Raw genomic sequence first — 22,921 nt, 5'->3', positions numbered from 1 at the left:
TTTGGGATGGTTACCTCTACAATGCTTTTGGATGTTAACAGCCTGATGGAGTGATTTTGATTAAATCCAACTTGATGAAGTCCTAGAAACTGGTAAATAGCATCAGATTTGAAAGTGAAGACACGATGGAGGACATGATTGTGGATGACTGTGGTCCAATTATATTTTTGTAAATGTTCAAATCTGTATCATGAGACTTGCACTATACAATTATGCTAGATTACAACTAAGCTAATATTTGATATCATTTTTAGTGGTTAAATAGTTTAGCCACTATCAACATAAGTGGTGTCATATATGTTTTATGTGAGAATGATGTTAGTGAGAGTATACACAGCAGCTCATCTCAGGTCAAAATATGTAATCATTGCTTATTGAAATGATTGCATATTCTCTCCAATGTATGAGCATGTGTTGAATCTAAATAAAACCCTATCTGTGGATCCATTTTTCATAACAGAGCCGTTGAAACTTGAAACTTGAAACTTACGAGACAATGTCCAGAATATTTAAAATACTTAAGCAGCTGTTTCCAACGATTTTCTTTTCATTTTTAGATTTTCTGAAGGGGATTTGGGATTTAGAGGACCCTTTTTATGATTTTTCATTAAATAAAAATATTCATGTATAAGCTTCTAAAATTTTGTTTATTTTGAATTTATATATTTGTATTGATGTTATGTGTTTCAGGGACCTCAAGTTTTCTTGAAATTTGGAGGGGTGTCTCAAGTGTCTTTGATGCTTATTTCCATTACTGCATATTCCGCAGACTGGAAACTGGGGGTAACATGGCTTAACCACAAGCTGCATACTATAAACCAAGGAACATTTTTCCAATCTTTATAGTGCTTGGTGATAGCTCCAACTTCTGTTCTGATCCCAAACTTGAAGTGGCATGGCTTGATTCCTTTTCCAAGCTTTGAATCCACTAGCTCATTGCCACATTGTATCAGACACCATTACCTCCATCTTTATTGGCAAATACGATGCCAAACACAATAGCCTCTTTTCTTTCTTGTATGAGCTTTAGTGTTTTGACAATAACAAAAAAGTCCTTGAAATCTGAAATTACTATATTTTGAATCAACATATGTGGATTGATGTCATGACTGCTAGGGACCTCAAGGTTTCTTGAAATTTGGAAGGTCCTTCCAATCATCATTGATGGCTGTCCTCATTCTGACACATCCCCATCTACTATAAACTGAAGGTAACATGGCTTAACCACAAACCACAAGCTATTAACAAATGAATACGTGCAAAGGTGAGCCACTTCTTGAAGTCAAATTCAACGTTGTTCTGATCTTCATAGTGCTTGGTGATAGAACCAACTTCTTCCTCGATTCCATAATTTGGATGCATGTCCTGATTCATTTGCCAATATTGGGATTCACCATCTTATTGCCACATTATTGTGGCATCTACGACCAGCATCATTGGTAACTATGATGCTAAAAGCAACACCTTCCTTTTCTTGTACGATCTTTGGCCGCTCATCACTGTTTCTTACAAACTCCTTGTTGTAGGTCTTGTTTATCTACAACAATTGCCTATAAAATTCTCTAGCTTTTCTTGCAATCACTTCTTTCCAATAGAGGGTTGAAAAATTTCATCACATTTTATGGACTTGGATAAATTTTGAATGTGCAGGTGTGAACAATCCTAAAGTCCCAATTTACTAGGAAACGTTTATGGTTATGTGGTGCAGGAGCACCTACCTATGAAGACATGAACCAATAACAAGATGATTTTCTATTAGCCTAGAAGGAATGTAATAAGACCCTATGGGTCCTTTTTGTAATTTAATGTCCTAAGAGTGTGACAAGTTCGTCCATTGTTTGGGTCGAATTGTCATCTAGGGTCTGGTAGAGCAAATTGAGTCAATAAGGGTCACAATGGTCTACATTGAGAGATCAAGTGACCACAAGTCTATTTGAGTCATTTTTGATGTTTTAGAATCAAATGTAATCATTTTGGGGGACTATGATAATCTGGAGTCTAAGTTGGTTGAATTATGCAAAAGTTGTCATATTGTCAATTTGTTGTGATGACAATTTTGCACCTTTTTGTAAGTTGTCATTCTACAACGGTCAGTTCAGTATGAAAAACAGTTGGAGGAGGTTGTGGTCGTTTGGGAGATACCTTTAAAGGCCCCAAACACCGAAGGATGTATGTTGGTTGATTTGGAAAGGAAATTGAAGCATCAAGAAATGTTGGAAACTCGGAAAATCGTCTAATTTCTGTTGATTGCATACTGAAGGTGGATTGGCAAGAATGCTCATGGCATAGTTCCTGTAACTATATCGTTTTATCTTTGTTTTGCTTTCAGTGTGAAGTCTTGAAGTGATGGCTGCCCCATTCTACAAGCAAATCTCTACCGGGTAGTCTAAAACCTTCAAACACCTAGGGTTTGACTGCAATAATGGGTTTTGGCCTATCAATCCTTAACTGAACACTCTGCCGTTATAGGAGATTATAGGCCACTGTATCATATGTCAGTTCCAAAAGCCATTAAGAGGATATGACAGGGCGAAGAGGATGGAGAACTAACCCTAGGTTTGGCATCTCTATGTGACAGATCGGTTTGATGAGTGCAGTGCGTGAGAATTGAGTGGTAGAGCACTGGAAAGGGGTTTGAATGTGGTAGAAGAGTCCTTTGGAGGTTTACATAAGATTTCATGGTCAGTGATGGTCACCTATTAGGAGAACCAAACCAGTTTATGGAAGGCGTTCAGTCAAATAGGTCTAATAGCCCTATTAGGTCTGTTAGTGGAGTATTGGTTGGGATATCTATAAGTTGGTCAGTACGGGAAACTGAGATTTTGTTGAGAACTCCCAAAAGGGTATCTGAAAATATAATTTGTTTGCCTAGATCCTCAGGTAGTCAAAAGTTATCACCCGATTCCTTTAAATGGAGGCCTAATTGCAACCGTTTCTGTTTGTGGGCGAGTGAGTCAAAATTGATGTTCCGGTGGATCTAAACCATGAAATCCTGTTTCATTTGTGTTAAGGTGTTGTGAGAACACCCCTTCAAGGATCGTTGTATTGAATTGGTCAAGTGGGCCATTCAAACCCTAAAGCCCAGTAGTAGCCCACTCATGTATGCAAGGGTGTGGGTAGTCACACAAGAACTTGAGAAGTGTTAGTTGTTTGTAAGTGGACATTGTGGAGCCTTTGGGTCGTGCAAGGTGTTACTTGGTGTCATTAAACCATTGCTTGATTTGGTGTTGTGTAAGGATTTTGGAATTAGTGATTTTGGTTGAGTTTGTGAGCCTTAGAGGTTGGTTGGTTCAAGGTTATACTTCTGGTCTGTTGCCTCCTCATCATATTGGTATTAGAGCAAGATTTTGAAGATCGCTTGGGTGGTGTGGTCTTAGTGTTTGTCAGAGGAAGAGATTGAAATAGGGGTTGACAAAATGCCTCCTAAGAGTATGTCACAAGGTGTGGTGAAGAAGTTGATTGAAGAGATGCTTGAGGCTAAGCTTGAAGAATTGAAAAAGACTAAGGATGAGGAAGATGGAAGTGACACTGATGAAGAAGGGGATAAAGAAGATGGGGAATCCTCTAAGCAGGTAGAGGGGATACCTGCAGATCAGAGGGCATTTGTAGATGCCTTGAGGTCAGTCAATAGGGACACCATTGATGGGTTGCCTATATATAATGGAAGTATGGAAGCAAAAGAGGTGATAGACTGGATTGAGGCATTGACCAGGCATTTTGAGTACAAAGAAATCCCTGAAGATAAGAGAGTTAAGTTGGCAAAAGCAAGATTGAAGGGGTCTGCTCTTACATGATGGAACTTTGTAAAAGGGGAGAGAGTTAAGGAGGGAAAGAGTATGATAACCTCCTGGGAAAGGATGAAGGCTAAAGTCAAGGCACAATTCATGCCCATTGACTATGAAGTGCAGATGTACAAAAATTGAAGAACCTCAGATAGAGAGACCTTGATGTGAATGCATATACGGAGGAGTTTCATAAACTCAGTCTCAGATCAAAGAGACAAGAAGAGGAGTTAGAGAAAGTGGCCAGGTACTTCCAAGGATGAACATCCAAGATGAGATCAGCATCTTGGCACCAAAGACAATGAAGAAGTGTTTTCAATTGGCCCTAAGGGCAGAAGAGAAACTAAAAAGAAGAAGTGAGCAGAGAAATAGAGGTAAAGGAGGGAGAAGTTTCAGAGGCAGAGGCAGTTTTGGAGGAAGAAGTCCTAACCAAAGGTCTAGTGGTGAGTCTAGCTATAATGTCCCCACTTTGAAATAAAATTTAATAATAAATGATAATAATAAAATTAAAATAGTTAACAGTAAATTAAAATATAAAATAAAATAATTAAATATAATTAAATATGATTAATTAAAATTAATTAAGTTAATGAAAAGTCAAAAGAAATGAAAGGAAAGGTTGTGACTCCCTCAACAATGAGATATAAAAGGGAGAAGAGAACCTCATTTGAGAGGGGGAATAATTTGGAAATGAGAAGTGCAGATCTGATTTAAATGATAAGTGCAGATCTGATTATGAGAGGTTGTGTCCCTTTCAAAGGGCAGAAATAATGAAGAGTTGCACTCTTTCAAAGGGTGCTAATGGTGAAAGGGTGCATCTCTTGCCAAAGGGTATATATGATGAAGAGGTGTGACCTCTCCCTCACATTGAGAGATATAAAGGAAAGGAATCAAAAGCATCTAGTAAGATCACCATTGATCAGGTCAGATCAGAATTGTTATCAAGTTACAGGCAGTAACATTTGTGTTCTTGGTGGTATGCATGGGGATGTGCTTAATAAGTATGCTTAATATATGGAGCCCAATAATGTTCTTATGCAGAATTAATAGTAATGCTAATATGGACAGCAATATGTATGACAGTCATACTTAATTTCATATATATATTCATAATGCATAAGAAATATATATACTTATGGTCTAAATCATGTTATTACTTTTCGTATTTAAGAAGATGGGATTGAGATGTTCCAAAGAGGGGCAGTCTAAATCCAAGCAATAGGTTAAGTCCCAAGATAGGGTGGGGATCAGCGACCCATAAGCCTTGAGGGTATAGACCCAAGATAGGTAAGGGCTTGGATCTGTAAACTTTGAGGGAACCTATTGTAGTTGGTCTCTAAGCGCTTTGGTAACATATGTAAACCCTTCTCCCTTAAAACTGAAGTAGTAGCAAGGTTTGATCTCTATATTAAGAACTATGAATAATGAAATTAATCAGCTAATGAGGAAAATAGACAAGCACTTGTTAATAACTTATTGAAGAAAATCTATCAATTTTAGTATATTTAAATAGATCAGGTAGGGGACATTACACTAGCCAAGGAGAGCAAGTTGGGGACTCAAGTAGCAGAGGAGGCTATCGTGGGAGAAGAGCTAATGGAAGAGGTTGGACAAATGGATCAGGAAGAGGATCCAAGTTCTCCAGTATGAGATGCTATAATTGCAATCAGATGGGGCACCCGGCCTACAAGTGTCTAGAGAAGGCTTCAACTTCTCATGGTGTGTCATGTCCCCATTCCAGACCTAAGCATGGCGGAGGTACACAAAAGGAGCCGTCGAATTAAAGGAAAGATGGGGGACATTGCAATCATCGATCATACTGGAAGTCACAAATAATTGATAACGATTAGAGAAAAATCAATCATCAAACATTAAACAGATAATAAGCATCAACTACAATGAAGGGTTTGATCACCTTGATCAAGATTGAAGAAGCTAGATATATTATGGTTAGAATGGAATATATATCGATTAATCATTGAAGATATCAAGTACGATATAATACGTAGATCGAGTATGACAAAGTGAGACGAGCATTGATATAATGAGAACACAACGATTTATATTAGTAAGTAATATCGATTTAAGAACAAGATAACTCATTAGATGGTTATCCAAGATGATTAATAAAGAAAGGAGTTTTAATGTATAAAGAAAGAAATTATGTTAGAGATAGTTTTACAGCGATTATGATAAGAACACTAATCAGTATTCCTTGGATGACAAACCGATTGTTATGAAGAGACAAAAGACATGTCTCTTGGAGGCATTATATCAATTTTCAAGATATAAGTAGGAAATGAATCTCTCTCAATCGATCATCATTCAGAAATATTTTATCTGTTATTCATATGCTTCATTGGATTTGTTCGTTCAGCAACAGTCTCTTGGCATAATACAATTGCATTCGTATAAGGTAATAATCAGAAACAACACCAGTATTGTAAGAGCATATTGTCAAGATCGAAAACAGCATCACCATTGTTGTTGCAATATAATATATAGATCAGACAAAGCAACTCATCGCTATAAGTGATACCCTTTTTTAGTTGCATATACATATTGAAGAATCAGACATTACAGGCCATTCCTAAATTGCATGCTCGTATCGTCATAACAGACATAACAGTGTATTCATAATTGTGCAATCATATCAATATATCCAATTATCATATTATAGATAGCAGTGATATTGTCATCAAATATATAATATAAACATTCAGGGTATCATAGATTGTCCTCCTTATTGCTACGTAAGATTTTGAGGAAGTCTCTCTTAATTGGTTTTTCGAGTTATTTGTCCCTATTTTCTAAGTGTTAACTTAAGGGGACATTACAGTGGTATTAGAGCATGATGATATATTTTATTGTTCCTAAGCAGGGACATTACATGGTGGTGAGAGGAGAACTACTTTGACTCAAGAAGATGCAAGGAGTGTGACATCTCTTGAAGTGAATTTGACATCAGAGATGGGAGAGAACCTAATGATCAAGAGGACACTGCTCAAGGAACCAGTGAAGACTAAGCCACCCCAAAGAAAGGCTTTGTTTAGAGTCATTTGCAAGATTCAAGGTAAGGTTTGTAAATTTGTCATAGATTCAGGGTCTACTGATAACATTGTATCTTTGGAAGTAGTAAACAAGTTGAACTTGGAAAGGATACCCCATAGTTGTCCATATAGGGTTGGTTGAACAAAGGGCAACACATACTCATCAATGAACAAGCATGGGTAGAGTTCAATATTGGGGGGTATAAGGATAAAATTTTGTGTGACATCCTTCCAATGGATGCTTGCCATCTTTTGCTTGGCAGACCATGGCAGTTTGACAAAAAGGCTCATCATGATGGAGAAAAGAATGCTTAGTCTTTCCAAAAGGATGGTGTGACTTTTAGGATACAATCAATGGTAGAAGGGGATCCACAACATGTAGGATCTAGTGTGATGATGGTAGGGGAAAAAGAATTCCTTGATACACTAAAGGAGGAAGGTGGAGTAGGTTTAGCTTTGATTGTGAAGCCCAAGGAAGAAAGGAAGAAGGGTGTGAGTGAGGTAAGACCTAAGGAGGTCAGGGAGCTGCTAGAGAGGTACAAAGTAGTTGTCATGTCCCCTCTATGATCGTTATATATATATCCTAAATAAGTCAATGATTCTTAATTTATATAATAATTACCAACGAATGAATGTTTGAAATAGAATTTAATAATAAATGATAATAATATCCCCACTTTGAAATAGAATTTAATAATAAATGATAATAATATCCCCACTTGAAATAGAATTTAATAATAAATGATAATAATAAAATTAAAATATAAAATGATATAATTAAATATGATTAATTAAAAATTAATTAAGTTAATGAAAAGTCAAAAAACATGAAAGGAAAAGTTGTGACTCCCTCAACAATGATATATAAAAGGGAGAAGAAAACCTCATTTGAGAGGGGGGGATAATTTGGAAATGAGAAGTGCAGATCTGATTATGAAAGGTTGGGTCCCTTTCAAATGGTAGAAATAATTAAGAGTTGCACTCTTTCAAAGGGTGCTAATGGTGAAAGGGTATGTCTCTTGCCAAAGGGCATACATGATGAAGAGGTGTGACCTCTCCCTCAAATTGAGAGATATAAAGGGAAGGAATCAAAAGCATCTAGTGACATCACCATGCATTGGATCAGATCAGAACTAGTATTAAGTTATAGGCAGTAGCATCCTTGTTCTCAGTGGTATGCATGGGGATGCGTTTACTAAGTATGCTTAATATATGAAGCCCAATAATGTTCTTATGCAGAATTGATAGTAATACTAATATGGACTGCAATATGTCTGACGGTCATACTTAATTTCATATATATATTCATAATACATAAGAAATATATATACTTATAGTCTAAATCATGTTATTAATTTCCGTATTTAAGAAGATGGGATTGAGATGTTTCAAAGAGGGGCAGTCTAAATCCAAGCGATACGTTAAGTCCCAAGATAGGGTGGGGATCAGTGACCCATAAGCCTTGAGGGTATAGACCCAAGATAGGTAAGGGCTTGGATCTGTAAACTTTGAGGGAACCTATTGTAGTTGGTCTCTAAGCGCTTTGGTAACATATGTAAACCCTTCTCCCTTAAATCTGAAGTAGTAGCAGGGTTTGATATCTATATTAAGAACTATGAATAATGAAATTAATTAGCTAATGAGAAAAATAGACAAGCACTTGTTAATAACTTATTGAAGAAAATCTATCAATTTTAATATATTTAAATAGATCAGGTAGGGGACATTTCAGTAGTGGTTGTAGAAGACACACTAGACTCCCTGCCACCTATCAGAGATATTAGTCATCAGATTGACCTCATACTAGGAGCAGTTCTTCCTAACAAGGCAGCATATAAAATGACCCCACAACAAAATGAAGAGATATAAAGGGTTGGTGAGAAAGAGCCTTAGCCCATGTGCAGTACTATTGTGCGTTGCACACGCTCCCTGTCGCCGACATGGTCCCCCTTCCTTTTTTGGGCCTTTCCGTCTTCGCCTTGTTGAGTTCCGCGCAGAGCCTCTCGCGTCCTTTCAAGCGAGCTTGCGATCAGTCCGTGAGAGGATGATGTTGAGCGAAGGAGCCGGTGATCCGTATGGTTAGTTGAAGCCTCGGGCACGAATTCCAAGAGATTGTTCAAGCTTGTGAAATCGCCTTAAATAGGCGTGGGATGATAGAAACTAGCGAAGTTCGCCAAGTAAGGGATAAAGAATTTGAAGGTCGCATGAGGACCTAAAGATGCCAATTTTCGCATAAGAATAATGGGAGAGATTACATGATGTTTTTAGAAGTTTGCACGATTTGTATGAATGTCGATTTTCGCCATCCGGAAGGTAAAGGAGGGGCGAAAGCCTTAAACAAGCCCAAGTGCCAAAGCTCGCACCTTTCAGCCAAAAGGGCCGAAATTCGGACCTTAGGGCCGAAATTCGGACCTTAAGGCCGAAATGAAAGAAAATGAGAAAGTTGACAAAATGGCCAAAAGGGTCGAAATTCGGACCGTAAGGCCGAAATGAAAGAAAATGAGAAAGTTGACAAAATGGCCAAAAGGGCCGAAATTCGGACCTTAAGGCGGAAATGAAAGAAAATGAGAAAGTTTGCAAAATGGCCAAAAGGGCCGAAATTAGCAAAACGTGAGAAAGGTCCGAAGTGGCCAAAACGCGCCCAATCGCCGAACTTCGCGCAATGGAGGAAAATCGCAAGGATTTAAAAGGTTGAAAGGAATCATCAAAACCCCGAAGTTTGCCATGGAAGGGTAAACGACGAAGTTTTAAAGTTTGCAGGTAACATAGAAATGCCGAAATTCGCCATCCACGAAAATCGCGATTTTTCATTAACTGGCGAAATCAACCTAAGTGCCAAAAATGCGTGGTAGGAGAAATCGCGTGAAAGTGTGACCTTGCAAAGCGGCTTCAACTGCCGAAAATAGCGATTTAAGAAAAACATGTGAAAGGGTAAAGCTTGAAAATAGAGGGAAAAACCCGAAGTTTGCAAGAGTTCACGATTTTGAGGCAAATTGCGCAGTAAATGTTTCCCACGGACTCCTTTCTCCTTCGCTGAAACTTCGCGTAGGGTTGAAACCGCGATTTCTAGAAGAGTAAACTTGCAAAGACACCTCGTCCTCCGAAATTCGCCATTTGAAGGTACCACCGTAATTCTTCTTTAAAGTATTGAAAGTCAAAATCATCAGAATCGCCAAGGTAAAAATCGCTGTCCAAGTGTTTAAATCTACATTTACCTTTCAAACCATGGGCGTGAAAATTTGGATTAAAAGTTGACCATTAAAATTCCAAAAATTGCAGAGCTCTCCCATTCAAATTTGCAAATCGTGCAATTTTTCGCCATTCATTTTCACTAGGTAAGTGCGGTTTACCTCTCTCGATCATCTGAAATATTTACAAATTGGATGGATGTTTGTGCAAAAAATTGATTAAAATGCTTAAGTCTTCAAAATCGCATCTTTTTCCGTTTGTAAGGCATCATGCAAAGCGATTGAAATTAGAACTTACTCCTAAGAATCAGTTAGAAAATGCATTTTCAAACTTAGGAAAATTTCTCAAGCTTTATCCATTTTGAAATTAATGCTTAAGTGTAAATCCGCAATTGAAAAGCTTCATAAATATTCATGTTTAAATCAATCAACCTTTCGGCTAACAATATCATGTTATTCTTTCAATTCGATTTTTGAATTGATCCTGGTATTCTGGTATATCCTTTATCTAACCCGCTTTACTTCCTTTTTATCGCCTCATAATCCGTGTCCGGCTGTGTAGGATAAATGCCTGAATCAGCGGTAGAATCATCAAAGATGCCTGCTACAGTCGAGACATCACGAGCATCCAAATCAGATATCCCTCACAGAGTCGAAAGGATGAAATACCAGTATCAAAGAGGGGGACTGAGGGAGTCAAAAGTTCAGAGTGTCTGGGAGAATGTTGGTGATACTGACCTAGGCCATATCGATATCCAAGATTTCAGAAGCCGAGTCTTCTCCCCTGATGCCTATGGCAGGCCTAGGCAGATGATGGAAAGTGGCATCACCCAAGCAGCGGGATTTCCCCCAGTAGTGCAAAACTATGAGTTAGTAGTGGAGGCCGCTCGACATTACCAACCAGGTTCAAGATTGGTGCTCCTCGAGGACATGGTCCTCGCTAACTTCACTCCTGAGGCCATTGGCGACGCATTTGATATTCCCTTCCCAAACAATCCCACAACCACGACTATAGATGAAGCGCAGGGGGCGTATGATATGAATCTTGCCAGATGCAGAACACTGATCAATGAAGAGTGGTATAGGGAGAGAAGACCTCCAAGCGTTAGAATTGGGAAAAAGACCCCAAGAAGTGACTTTCACAATGAGCATGGGGACATGGTCACATTGCTCAGCAGGGTTATGGGACTCCCCAAATCCAACTACTTTGAAGAATGGATGTTTTACTTCACAGAACAGGTCTTCGCTGGGAAATCCAAGTTTGACTGGGCCCAGATCATAAGCGACAATATCCACACCCAGCTGATCGAACTTGAGGCAAAGAAGTACTTCACTATGACATCCTATTTAGTCTACATGTTTGCTAGGAACCAGCCGCTGCCAGGTTTGATAATGAAAGGTCAAATCGGGAATGGACCTGAAAGTATACGATTGTTACCCACAGCTACACTATTAGGATATAGTTCAGAGGGAAAAGAACAACCTGGCCTATGCAGTTGGCTAGTATGAGCGCGTCAATGACGCCTTCACAATGCGTTTAGTCAGGCTTATGTAGGGAGGATTACACATAAGGCTCTCGGAGCAAGCTACTATTCTAGTACAGAGATACGGAGCCTGGTTCATCCAGTTCCCAAGGTTCTTCTACATCTAGATAGTTGGCTTCGATGGTGCCCCCTCTCCGGCTTCCACAGTACCCAACCGACAAGATAGTTCTCATGGAGGTCGCAAGGCAGTCACGTTCGACCGGTAGCTTACTTAGAGATAGCAAGCAGGCTGGATTCGCATTCCCCATGATTATAGGCAACCAGGATGTCCATATAAAGACCCCATCCCAGGCGGAGGAATCCTTTGCAGAGCTGGCCTCCTATGGCCTACAGGAGCATTTTCCAAGGAAATGCTTCGATCACGACAATCTGGCAAAGAGAGCCTATGGTAGGCGGTATAGAGCAAAAGAATCAGTTGAAGATTATTGGAAAAACTGCTCTGATGACTATGAGGTCCAAAGGCGTGAATATTCAAGGCTGAGTGTGCAGCAAATGCGACTCTATGAATATCGCCGGGTCCCAAATCAACTCGCAGATTCAGGAAATTGCTTGCAAGTTCGGGAATTTGAGGCAGTAAGGCATCTTTTGCCAGGCATTGATTGGTCGCAGGACCCGATCACTGATTTTGAGGCAGTCATGGCAGCCCTAGGAAGATATACTGACCAATGGTTGCATCAGCAGATTGAGCGACTAATTCATGAAGGAGTCCAGTTCACTTACCACTTAATGGGTAACCTTGATTCTCAGTCCTTCGGAGATTAGGGAACTTCTAGTGCACCTAAGGAAGAGATTGAAAAGCCTGAGAAAAGGAAGAAGGCTAAGGCCAATAGAGGAACTCAGACGTCCAAGAGAACAAGAAGGGAAAAGATTCCCATTAGGAGACTAGAGGTCACTTTATCGTCAAAGGACCCTAGTTCGTTCGACGATGTAGTAGAATTGGATTATATACCTGCTCCTCCTTCCCAGAGTGACATCGATGCATTTGGAGCTGATGATCCTCCCGCACCCGACATGTTGGACGCCGAGCTAAGAGTAATTGGATCAGTTGAACCACATAACCAAATTGTGGAAGGAGAGATTCCATCCAATCAGGGGATCGAAGTACATGAACCCACCCAACAGAGCCGCCATGAATTGCTGCTCCATAACACTACTCCACTGTTGAAGGAGAGAAAAAGACAGATAATACCCGTGGGCTTGAAAAGACTAAAGAGCAACTGTCACACGAAGGCACTAGGCAATTGTTCAGTGAAGTGGGGGAAAACTTGGCTGCAAGCAAAGAACTTGGCACCTCCTCTACTCCTCCTAGAGCAGAACAACTGCAAATTTGTGATGAGACGACTGAAAACGTCAAAGAATAGAGTGCAAATTTAACCATAGCATCAACCCAGACTGTACCTCAAGAATGGTTAATTGCCCGAGCCCAGCGCAAGGCCGCCACAAAGCCACCCATCGATTTGGAGGCCATCTTCTCACGTATAGATCAAGCTAAAGCCAAGGGGAAGAAAAAGCCCAAGGCATATTCCAGAATAACCAAAGATGAGCAAAGGAACCGTATTCTTCACATCGCCACCCCGTCTGTAGACAAGCCAGCAGATCAGATCACACTGGCAGATTATAGCATCACAACCGTCCCCATCGGATGAGCCACTAAGGAACAGGAAAAGGAGGAATTTAAGGATTCAGTACAGAACATACTCAGGCAACTTGAAGAAATAACAGCTGAAAAGGACATGTATCGAGCTCGTGCTGAGCAGGCCGAGGAATACATCGATCAACTCTTGAGACCATTATACAATGCTTCTGAATCCCACATTCCCCCGACGGCATTGGTATAGAGGACCACAACAGAATTTGAAGGAGTACGGGATACTGCAAGGGCCGTCAGAGAATGGATACAAGGTATCAAAGGGAGGGGAGAGCGAATCCTTGAAGAAGTAAAAGAGATGGCCCACCATCGAGAGACCTCCTTGGTCAGGCTATTAGAGGTGAAAAGGGAATCCCTTAGAATGCATGAAGTGGCTGCCACTACTTTTCCCCTCGTAAGAGCTCTCTTTTGGACCCAGGCACAGATCCCCACACTCTCCGACATCCTGCATCCCCATGAGATCGGCATTTTCAAAGATGTTACTGGACTATCACCATGAAGAATGACACAAGAGAAATCATTGATAAAGAACACGATGCATGCAAGACAATTCTGAAAACCATGCAAGAACTCGGCAAGATGATCCTCCAATCAATGGTCTCGGGATGACAAAATGTCCTGTCCGATGAAGTGATACAGCTAGACTAGGAGGAAAGACTAGGGATGGATAGGATCACATATTCCGCTAGGGACCTGAGTTTTGCTGGTCAATTCCATTTAGACATGTTGTTCTTCGAGCGTAATCGTTCCAGCTGGAAGGATGGTTTGAAGCACGTAGACAAATACCTTGAGGGCATGCATTATAAAATTCGTCATCCTCCTATGCCTCCATTCAGTTTGCTATTCCAATTGTGCCTTAGGTTCCAGGAATATGTTCGTGAGGAACATACAGCAGGTCGGGACCTTTGGCAAGAATATTTGCACGGCGAGGATGAATTCTTGGAAAAGGGATGTGAAGCTGAAAAGGAAAAAGTGCTCTCCTAAAGTGCTTTTTTCCTTTTGATTTTGAAAAGTGCACTTTTTGGCCAAAGGGTCATATTTGACTTCCAAGTCAACTTAATGTAAACTTTATGTGTGTGCACCTTTTTGGATTATTTTGGATAAGTTTTAATTACCTTTTTTGGGTAGTTATTACTCCTTTTGGAGTAGTTGTTGATATTTACCCTCCATTTATGGGTATGGGTACTCTTTTGTAAGGATGAATCTGGGCCTCTTGTTTAGATTAGATCTTGGCCATTCATCCATTTTTGAAGCCTATTTAAGGGACTAGTTTTCCCTCATTTTGTAAGAACTTCATGGATTGTTGCTAAAGCTCTGGCGAAATTTACTGGATTTAATGCGAAGTTAAGACTGTTTCAAGTTTCCTTGTGAGTGCATGGTCTCCTTCTTCATTAATTTAGAATTTTCAGTTATGTTTCCTTCCTTTATATAGCATTTTCTAAGTAAACATCTGATAGAATCCTCGCTGTTCATACCATTAGGGAATGGCTGATTGTCTTTCCTTCTGCATGGTTAATCTGAACCCTTCTTATGCTTAGTTCGGTTATTGAATGCTTACTGAATGAATGTTAAAGTTCTGATGTTGTATTTAATAGCATGAAAACTCAGTTTTCCCTTGAAGATCGCACTAGATTGATGCAAGTATTGTGCTTAAATGGCTGGTAATGCTTAATCTAGTTATTTGGAGGTGCCTGTCTGTTTATTGAATCTGCTATCTTAGTTAAATAAGTTATATTTTCTGTGCCTCTCTCTCTCCCCCAATCTCTCCTTTTTCCCCTTTTTTTTACCAAGAGAATCCACAGTCCTACTGAAAATAGTATCAACCCAACTTAAACCATTCGATAAGCAAGACCATTAAAGTCCTAGGGAACTCATCTAGCAATTATTCATATCACCGTAAGTCGCCTTGTGTTTCCAGCAAAAAACACATCAAACCACTAAATAATCCCGCAGTCAAGCCTGACAAACGAAACCTTGAGGTTGTCCCTTTTGATCGAACGTGAGAAACAACATTAGGGATTTCCTTATCTCAAGAGAGGATAGGATACTCAGCGAGTACATTCTATTCTGCGTTGGCCATATGGAGTTTGCAGCAATGCGATTTTAGACACATCAACAAGTACCTACTGGTTTAGCCCCAAAGAAGGATAGGAAATGGAGGCTTTGTACTAATTCTAGGGCTATCAATAGGATAACCATCAAATATAGGTTTCCTATTCGAAGGATAGAGGACCTAATAGATTATTTAGGGGGAGCTACCTATTTCTCCAAGATTGACCTCAAGAGTGGGTACCATCAGATAAGGATAAGAGAGGGGGATGAATGGAAGACTGCATTTAAAACCAATGAAGGGTTGTATGAGTGGCTTGTGACGCCTTTTGGTCTTTCAAATGCCCCTAGCACCTTTATGAGACTAATGAATGAAGTGTTGCAGGTTTTTATAGGGAAATTTGTGGTACTCTACCTTGATGACATATTGGTGTTCAGTAAGAGCAAGGAGGAGCATTTGAAACACTTGGAGGTAGTCTTGAAGCGGCTGTAGGAGCAGAAGTTGATGATAAATTTAGAAAAGTGTGACTTCATGAAGCAGGAATTGGTGTACTTAGGCTTTGTCATCTCTAAGGGTGACTTGAAGATGGATTCTTCCAAGGTAGAGGCTATTTTGAACTGGCCTACACCTAAGACAGTCGAAGAGGTAAGAAGTTTTCATGGTTTGGCAACATTTTATAGGAAATTCATTAGAAATTACTGTGATATTTGTGTACCTATGTTACAAACCATCAAGGGTGGTGGTAAGGTGAAGTTTGTGTGGACCAAAGAAGCAGATAAGAGGTTTGAGTGTTTAAAACAGAAAGTTGCCAAGTACCCAGTCCTAGTATTGCCTGATTTCAGTAAGGTCTTCACCATTGAATGTGATGCAAGTGGATTGGCTATAGGAGCAGTATTGAGCCAAGAGGGGAGACCAATGGCCTTTTTCAGTGAAAAACTAAATGAAGCAAAGAGGAAGTATTCCTCATATGATTTAGAGCTGTATGCCATGGTACAAGCTCTGAAAAAGTGGAGGCATTACTTGCTTCCTATTTATTGTGTATACTTACAATCATGCTCTTAGTTTTTTGAATGGATAGGAGAAGCTCAGTCATAGGCATATTAAATGGGTTGAAAGTCTTCAAGCATACACCTTCATCACCAAGCATAAGAAAGGGGTAGCCAATAAGGTTGCTGATGCTCTAAGTAGGAGGGTGTTGATAGTGCAAGAAGTGCTGTTGCAAAGTATGGGTGTTGAAGCACTCAAAGGATTGTATGAAGAGGACCAAGATTTCAAGGAAATATATAAGGTATGCTGTGTGTTTGCAAATGCTTTTCATGGAGAGTTTTTTGACTACACCTTGCAGGATGGTCTTTTGTTCAAGGGGTGTCAGTTATGTATCCCTAGGTGTTCAATGAGGGATAATGTAGTAAAGGAGAAACATAGTGGTGGTTTAGGAGGTCACTTTGGGCTAAATAAGACTTTGGACCTAGTTCGGAGATTTTACTTTTGGCCAAAGATGCAGACTGATATCAGAAAGTTTGTAGAGAGTTGTACTGTGTGTTAGAGAGAAAAGGGGGTTTCAACCAATGCAGGGTTGTACCAAGCTTTGCCTATACCAAGTAGACCATGGGAAAGTTTGAGTATGGACTTTGTGATGGGATTACCCAAGACAAAGACAGGTCATGATAGTGTGTATGTTGTGGTAGACAGGTTCAGTAAGATGGCTCACTTTATTCCTTGTAAAACCACAAATGATGCTTGCTATATTGCAGGATTGTTTTTCATAGAGATTGTTAGAATCCATGGGTTGCCTTTGAGTATTGTATCTGACCGAGACAACAAGTTTGTAGGGCATATTTGGAGAACCTTGTGGAAAAGGTTGGGTACAAATTTGTCTTTTAGCTTAGCCTATCACCCTCGGACAGATGGCCAAACTGAGGTTGTAAATAGGTCATTGGGAAATCTTCTTAGGTGTTTGACAAAGGATCATGGTAGTAGTTGGGATGTGGTGATACCTCAAGCAGAATATGCCTATAATGATTCAACAAACAGAAGTACAGGTGTGAGTCCTTTTGAGATTGTGTATGGTAGTCATCCAAGAGGAGTTTTTGAATTGAGAGATGTCCAAGGGTTGGACAAGAGGAGTGGACATGCTGATGAATTTGTAGAGGCTATTAAAGAGGTGCACCAACAAGTCAGAGATACCTTACAAAAGAACAGTCAAAAGGTTAAAGCAAGAGTGGATCAAAGAAGGAGAGATGTGCAGTACCAAGTGGGTGACATGGTCATGGCTCATCTTAGCAAGGACAAGTTGCCCAAGGGAAGCCATAGCAAGTTGATGATGAGAAGGATTGGACCTTGTAAAATTTTGGATAAATATGGTCCTAATGCTTACAAAATTGAACTCCATGATGATATTGCTATTTCACCTATATTTAATGTGTCTGGTCTAACATTGTATAGGAGTCCTACTGTAGGAGAATGTGCAGGTGAACCTGTTCAAGAAGGTGAAGAATGGATAAAGCACTTACCACGTAAGGGGCCGCCTAAGATGGAGTGCATTTTGGAAAGCAGGGAAGCCAAGAAAACAAGGCACAAGACCTATTTTGAGCACTTAGTTAAATAGCAGGGCCTTCCTGACTCAAAAGCTACCTGGATGCTAGAGGAAGATATAAAAAAGAAGGGTGGTGATTTGCAGCTCTTGGTCTCGAAGAGGACTTGAGACAAATTTCACCCAGGGATTATGTTGCAGGAGCACCTAACTATGAAGACATGAACCAAGAACAAGATGATTTTCTATTAGCCTAGAAGGAATGTAATAAGACCCTATGGATCCTGTTGTCATTTTATGACACGCTTGGTCTATTAGTGAGAATCGATTAGAGATATGTTCCATGGACCAATGCTGCCCAGTTGATCAAGGAGAAAAGTAGTGAAATCATGGTTTGAAGTGTTGCCTTGTCGGAAGTTCCTTGGCCCTCTCTTTCTCTTAACCCCGGAACTCCGGAACCCCCAAGTTCCGAAGTTCCTAGTTCTTCAACCTCGAAACTCCGGAGCCCTTAGGTTCCGAAGTTCCTAGTCCTTCTAGCCCGGAACTTCGAAACCCCCAAGTTCCGAAGTTCCTAGTTGTTCAACCCCGGAACTCCAGAACCCCTAGGTTCCGAAGTTCCTAGTTCTTCAAGCCCCGGAACTTCGGAAGCCCCAAGTTCCGAAGTTCCTAGTTGTTCAACCTCGGAACTTCGGAACGCTTTCCGAAGTTCCTAGTTGTTCAACCCCCGGAACTCCGGAACCCCCAGGTTCCGGAGTTCCTAGTTCTTCAACCTCGGAACTCTGAAACCCCTAGGTTCCCAAGTTCCTTGTTCTTCAACCTCAGAACTCTGGAACCCGTAGGTTCCCAAGTTCCTTGGTCTTCAACCCTGGAACTTCGAAACCCCCAGGTTCCCAAGTTCCTTGTTCTTCAACCTTGGAACTCCGAAACCCGCAAGTTCTCAAGTTCCTTGTCCTTCTAGCCCGGAACCCTCAGGTTCCCAAGTTCCTGGTCCAACTACGGTGACCCTGGTCTCCGAAGTTCCCCAACTACGGTGACCTGGGTCTCCGAAGTTCCCCAACTACGGTGACCCTGGTCCCCGAAGTTTCCCAACTGTGGTGACCCTGGTCCCCAAAGTTTCCTAACTACGGTGACCCTGGTGTCCGAAGTCTTCTAAACTTGCTTCTGGCTTGCAACACTTCCAGATGGCATGATCGACACTCAAGGCTTGAAATGCTCCGATAGTTTTGGTGACATGCACTTTTTTGTGGAGCCACAAGGGTGCATTTAATGTTTTTGGTAGGATTTCCATCAAGGGAGGTACGGGGCCATGCTGGGTGACTTATGTCATGTCTGACTTTGGAAGCTCAATCAATCTATCTTCCTCAGAATTGCCTTTGGAGGTATGGGTAGGTTGCTTGCATGTACAAGTCAAGTGCATGCACTTCCCTGCACTTCCAGACTGACATGGAGGGGTCATGATCACCATTGTAACCCATTTTTTTATATAAGGCTGTTAAGCCTCATTGTAAAGGGTTCTCTCCCTACTGCTTGGAGTTTTCTCATGCTCTCCTCTTCTCTTGAAGACTTGTAATCGTTGCATTTGTGCAACTGTAAGATTGGCGTTTGGCCTTATGATTAATTGAAGAACACTATTCTTGCCTTCTTTCAACCTATGTGTGTTGTTTATGCTTTCTTACCTTCATCAGAGGTGCGTGTTGTGGCTCTTTCTCTTCATATATGCTGTGTTAAGTGGTTTTCTGAGTGTGACTTGTGGGAATCCTTCTCCGCTCTTGGCATTCAGTGGATTCTAACTTTCATCTATGCATTGGGGTTACTCATATAACTGAAAGTTGTGCATCTTCAGGGTGTTTCGGTTAATCACTTGTGTCATTTAGGTAGGGAGAGGAACTATCTCTTCTTGGTGCATCACCTCCTTTCATTTTAAGCAATTCTCTCTTCCTTTTCCTCTTCAAGTTGTTAGGATAGGCTTAGGAGTTAGTTTTTAAGTGTTGAGTTGGTTCAATACCTGCACTTGGATTGAGAAGGAAGCCGGAGAGAGATTCAACCCCCATGCGCAAGGTCCCACACTTCGAGGTTGTTTTGATGTTTCACAAGGTTGCTGAGTTGATAGCTTAGCAAGGGTGCAAGCTTTTGTGATAACAGTTTTTGGCACGCCCGGTGGGACTTATTCAATTCACATGCTAAGGATTTAGTGCTATTCTTAGTGTTTTGGCCTTTAGAGGCAGTCATCTCTCAAGCACTTGGCGACTCTGCTCAAGGATCAGTTCGTGCTCATATAAAGTTCATAAGTCTGGGACCCCGGAACCCCTAGGTTCCCAAGTCATCGTAACTCTGCTTCCTCCGGAATCGCAGAACCCTTAGGTTCTGAAGTTAGTAAAGTCATCTTACTCTGGAACCGCGGAACCCCTAGGTTCCGAAGTGCCTAGACCCAGAAACTCGGAACTCCCAGGTTTCGAACTCCCGAGCTTCCTCACCTCGGACATCCGAGCTCCCGAGGTGCCGAAGTGGTCACATTCCGCAACTCCGGACCTCCGAGCTCTCGAGGGCTGTTGCAGACTTCATGCCCATAATTCATACAAGGGCATCTTCTAGGGGCAATTTCCAATTCATAGAGCTTCCATCTGCAGGCTCTAGAAGGAGGAGAGGTAGACCTTCATTATCACCAGTCAGGGGTGATGAAGTTGTAAACACTCCATCTCCCAGGTCTCGTTCTGCTCCTCCATTTACAAGACCTTTTCTATCAAGGGCTCACACCACTCATATCAATAGACCATTGTTTCACATGGCAAGAAATCAAGCCTTTGTTACCTTCAATGGGGGGAGTTCCCTTGTTTTGACTCAATGGAATGACATACCAGTGGCTGCGTTGAAGAGTATACCATACTTCACTGGTGAAACAACTACTACACCCAGTGAGCACATTCAAGACATTGCAAACATCTGCTCCGTCCATAACATCACTCAGGACGATGTTGCTGTCAGGCTCTTGGCCACATCCTTGAAAGGCAAAGCCTTGCAGTGGTATAGAGGGCTGCCGTCTAGCTCCATCCACAATTGGGACGAATTGGGGGAGAAATTGTGCAACCATTTTGAAGACAAAAGTGACCACCTATCGCTTGTGGAGCAGTTAACTACGATCAAGAGGGCACCCCATGAGTTCATGGGAGACTTCAACTTCAGATTCCATAAGACATGGAATAGGATTCCTGCTCTAGTGAAGCCATCCCCAAATCATGCCTTCTTGTATTATCTTAGAGCTCTCAACAACGATATAGCTGTCATGGTACAATCGATGGGTGGAGCCTCTCTATCGGGTGCATATGACATAGCCATAAGAGCTGAAATTTGTTTGATTCAGGCTGGGAAGATAGCTCCAAGGCCTCCAATGCCTCTCTTCCTAGAAGCCCCTACTCAACAACCAACCTTGGCTCCTATTCCCATGGCACCTGGAAGTCAACCATCCACGCCCTCTACATCCTCCAATGAGCTCCATGAGGTTAAGGCTCTACTGCAAAACTTTGGCAATGAATTGGTGGCACTAAAAAGACAACAAACTCAGTATAACAAACCTTACTGTTACCTATTTTTCGCTCCTGGCTGAAAAATAGGTTGAGAAATGCTAGCATGAACAAAAGAAGCTAGTGTATACTTATTCTCTATTTTTGTGTTTTAAAGATGATGTTTCTAAGTACTTTTATTCTGTAACAACAAAGAAAAACATCTCATTGCAAAAGAAAAGTATTTTATTCATATTCAAAATTGCGTCCCACACAAGGAGCCGTGGGACTAGCTACGTACATCCAATGTAGAAAGGAAATATACATATATGTATGCAAGTACACAAGAAAAAATGAGGCAAAGGCATGTCAAAAATGGAACCAGTCATTGCCTGAATGACTGGAACAGTTGAGAGACGCTCGTCGTAGCCTTTGTCTTGCTGCTCCACCCTGGTCCGTTGATGTTTTCCTTCTGATATCTGCAAAAAGTTGAAACAAACAATGTGTTAGAACATTTTGTTCTAAGCAATAGCTGGCTGCATTTCTGACATATGTACTAATGCACACATATATATATATGATCCCTACGTACATCGAATGCATATAGCTCGCATCACAAAGGAATCTCCAAAAGGCAAAATCAGATCAAAGGAAAGTCACCATAAATATGCATTTTTTTTGCTAACAGGTTTGTTTCATGTGCAGGAAAAGGAAAAAGGACAGTTTGCTGGTCATAAAATTCACTAAGATGAGTGGAGACGAATGCGGCTCCCACAAGGGTTGAGCCCAGCTCATGTGAGGAAAATCAAGGTTTCGTACAATCAAATCATGTCAGGGCTGGTGATAAAGGGAAGAAGACATTCAATTTCTAGTCATTATTCCATTTGAAATTAACAGTCTTTATCCTGATTACGATAATAGTGCAGATAGTACTTTTCCTATGCCCAATAGACCAGGTCATTTTAGAACTGTCTCTTCAAAAAAATGAGAATAGAGCAGGGGTATTCTATACTGATGATTTTGTCAAAACAGAGGGTGGAGTTACTGTCAGAAAATATTCAGATTGTGGTACTAATATTCGGGTAATGGCAGCCATTGTTTGAAGATAAAGTCAGATTTATAAGAGATCAGTCACCTGGGCCACCAGAATGAGGATGAAGCTACCCTACACTCTCTAGATGATCCTGGTGAAGATATGCTATATGACATTGATAAAACTTACACTTCCAATTCTGTAGGTATGCATCCATATAAGCTACAACAGCATAGGAGTGATGGTACCTTACATTCTCTGGATGGCTCTCAGTCACCTGAGAACAATGATCACCTTGAAAATAATTATGAAGATGTGGAGTAGAAATTTCAGCAGTCTAATCGTAGAAGGCAGTGGTCAAATCCTACTCTCAGGAGACATTCCAAACCTCAAGAAATTCATTGCAAGGGTGGTAAAACTCCGGAAAACAAGCCACAGAAAGGAAGAAAGGAATAACTGAATTTGTGTCATAAGGATCATTATGATCGTAATATAGACAGTTCAGACTTCAAAGATCAGTATGCTGGACAATCTCATCCCATAAGAAAGGTACGAAAGGCGACACTTTCTTGCAATCAGTGAGAGATGCAAAGTTT

The 22,921-nt window shown here is 40.8% G+C and overlaps 1 protein-coding gene across 1 annotated transcript in view; it reads left to right on the top strand.

Moving 5' to 3' along the window:
- The window catches only part of LOC131042441 (methionine aminopeptidase 1B, chloroplastic), a 265,674-nt gene that overhangs the window by 128,100 nt on the left and 114,653 nt on the right, over window positions 1-22,921 (top strand). The gene's annotated exons all lie outside the window — the stretch shown is intronic.

Source organism: Cryptomeria japonica, chromosome 1 (assembly GCF_030272615.1).
Source record: "Cryptomeria japonica chromosome 1, Sugi_1.0, whole genome shotgun sequence".
Taxonomy (NCBI): Eukaryota; Viridiplantae; Streptophyta; class Pinopsida; order Cupressales; family Cupressaceae; genus Cryptomeria; species Cryptomeria japonica.
This window is presented reverse-complemented; position numbering and strand designations above follow the sequence as displayed.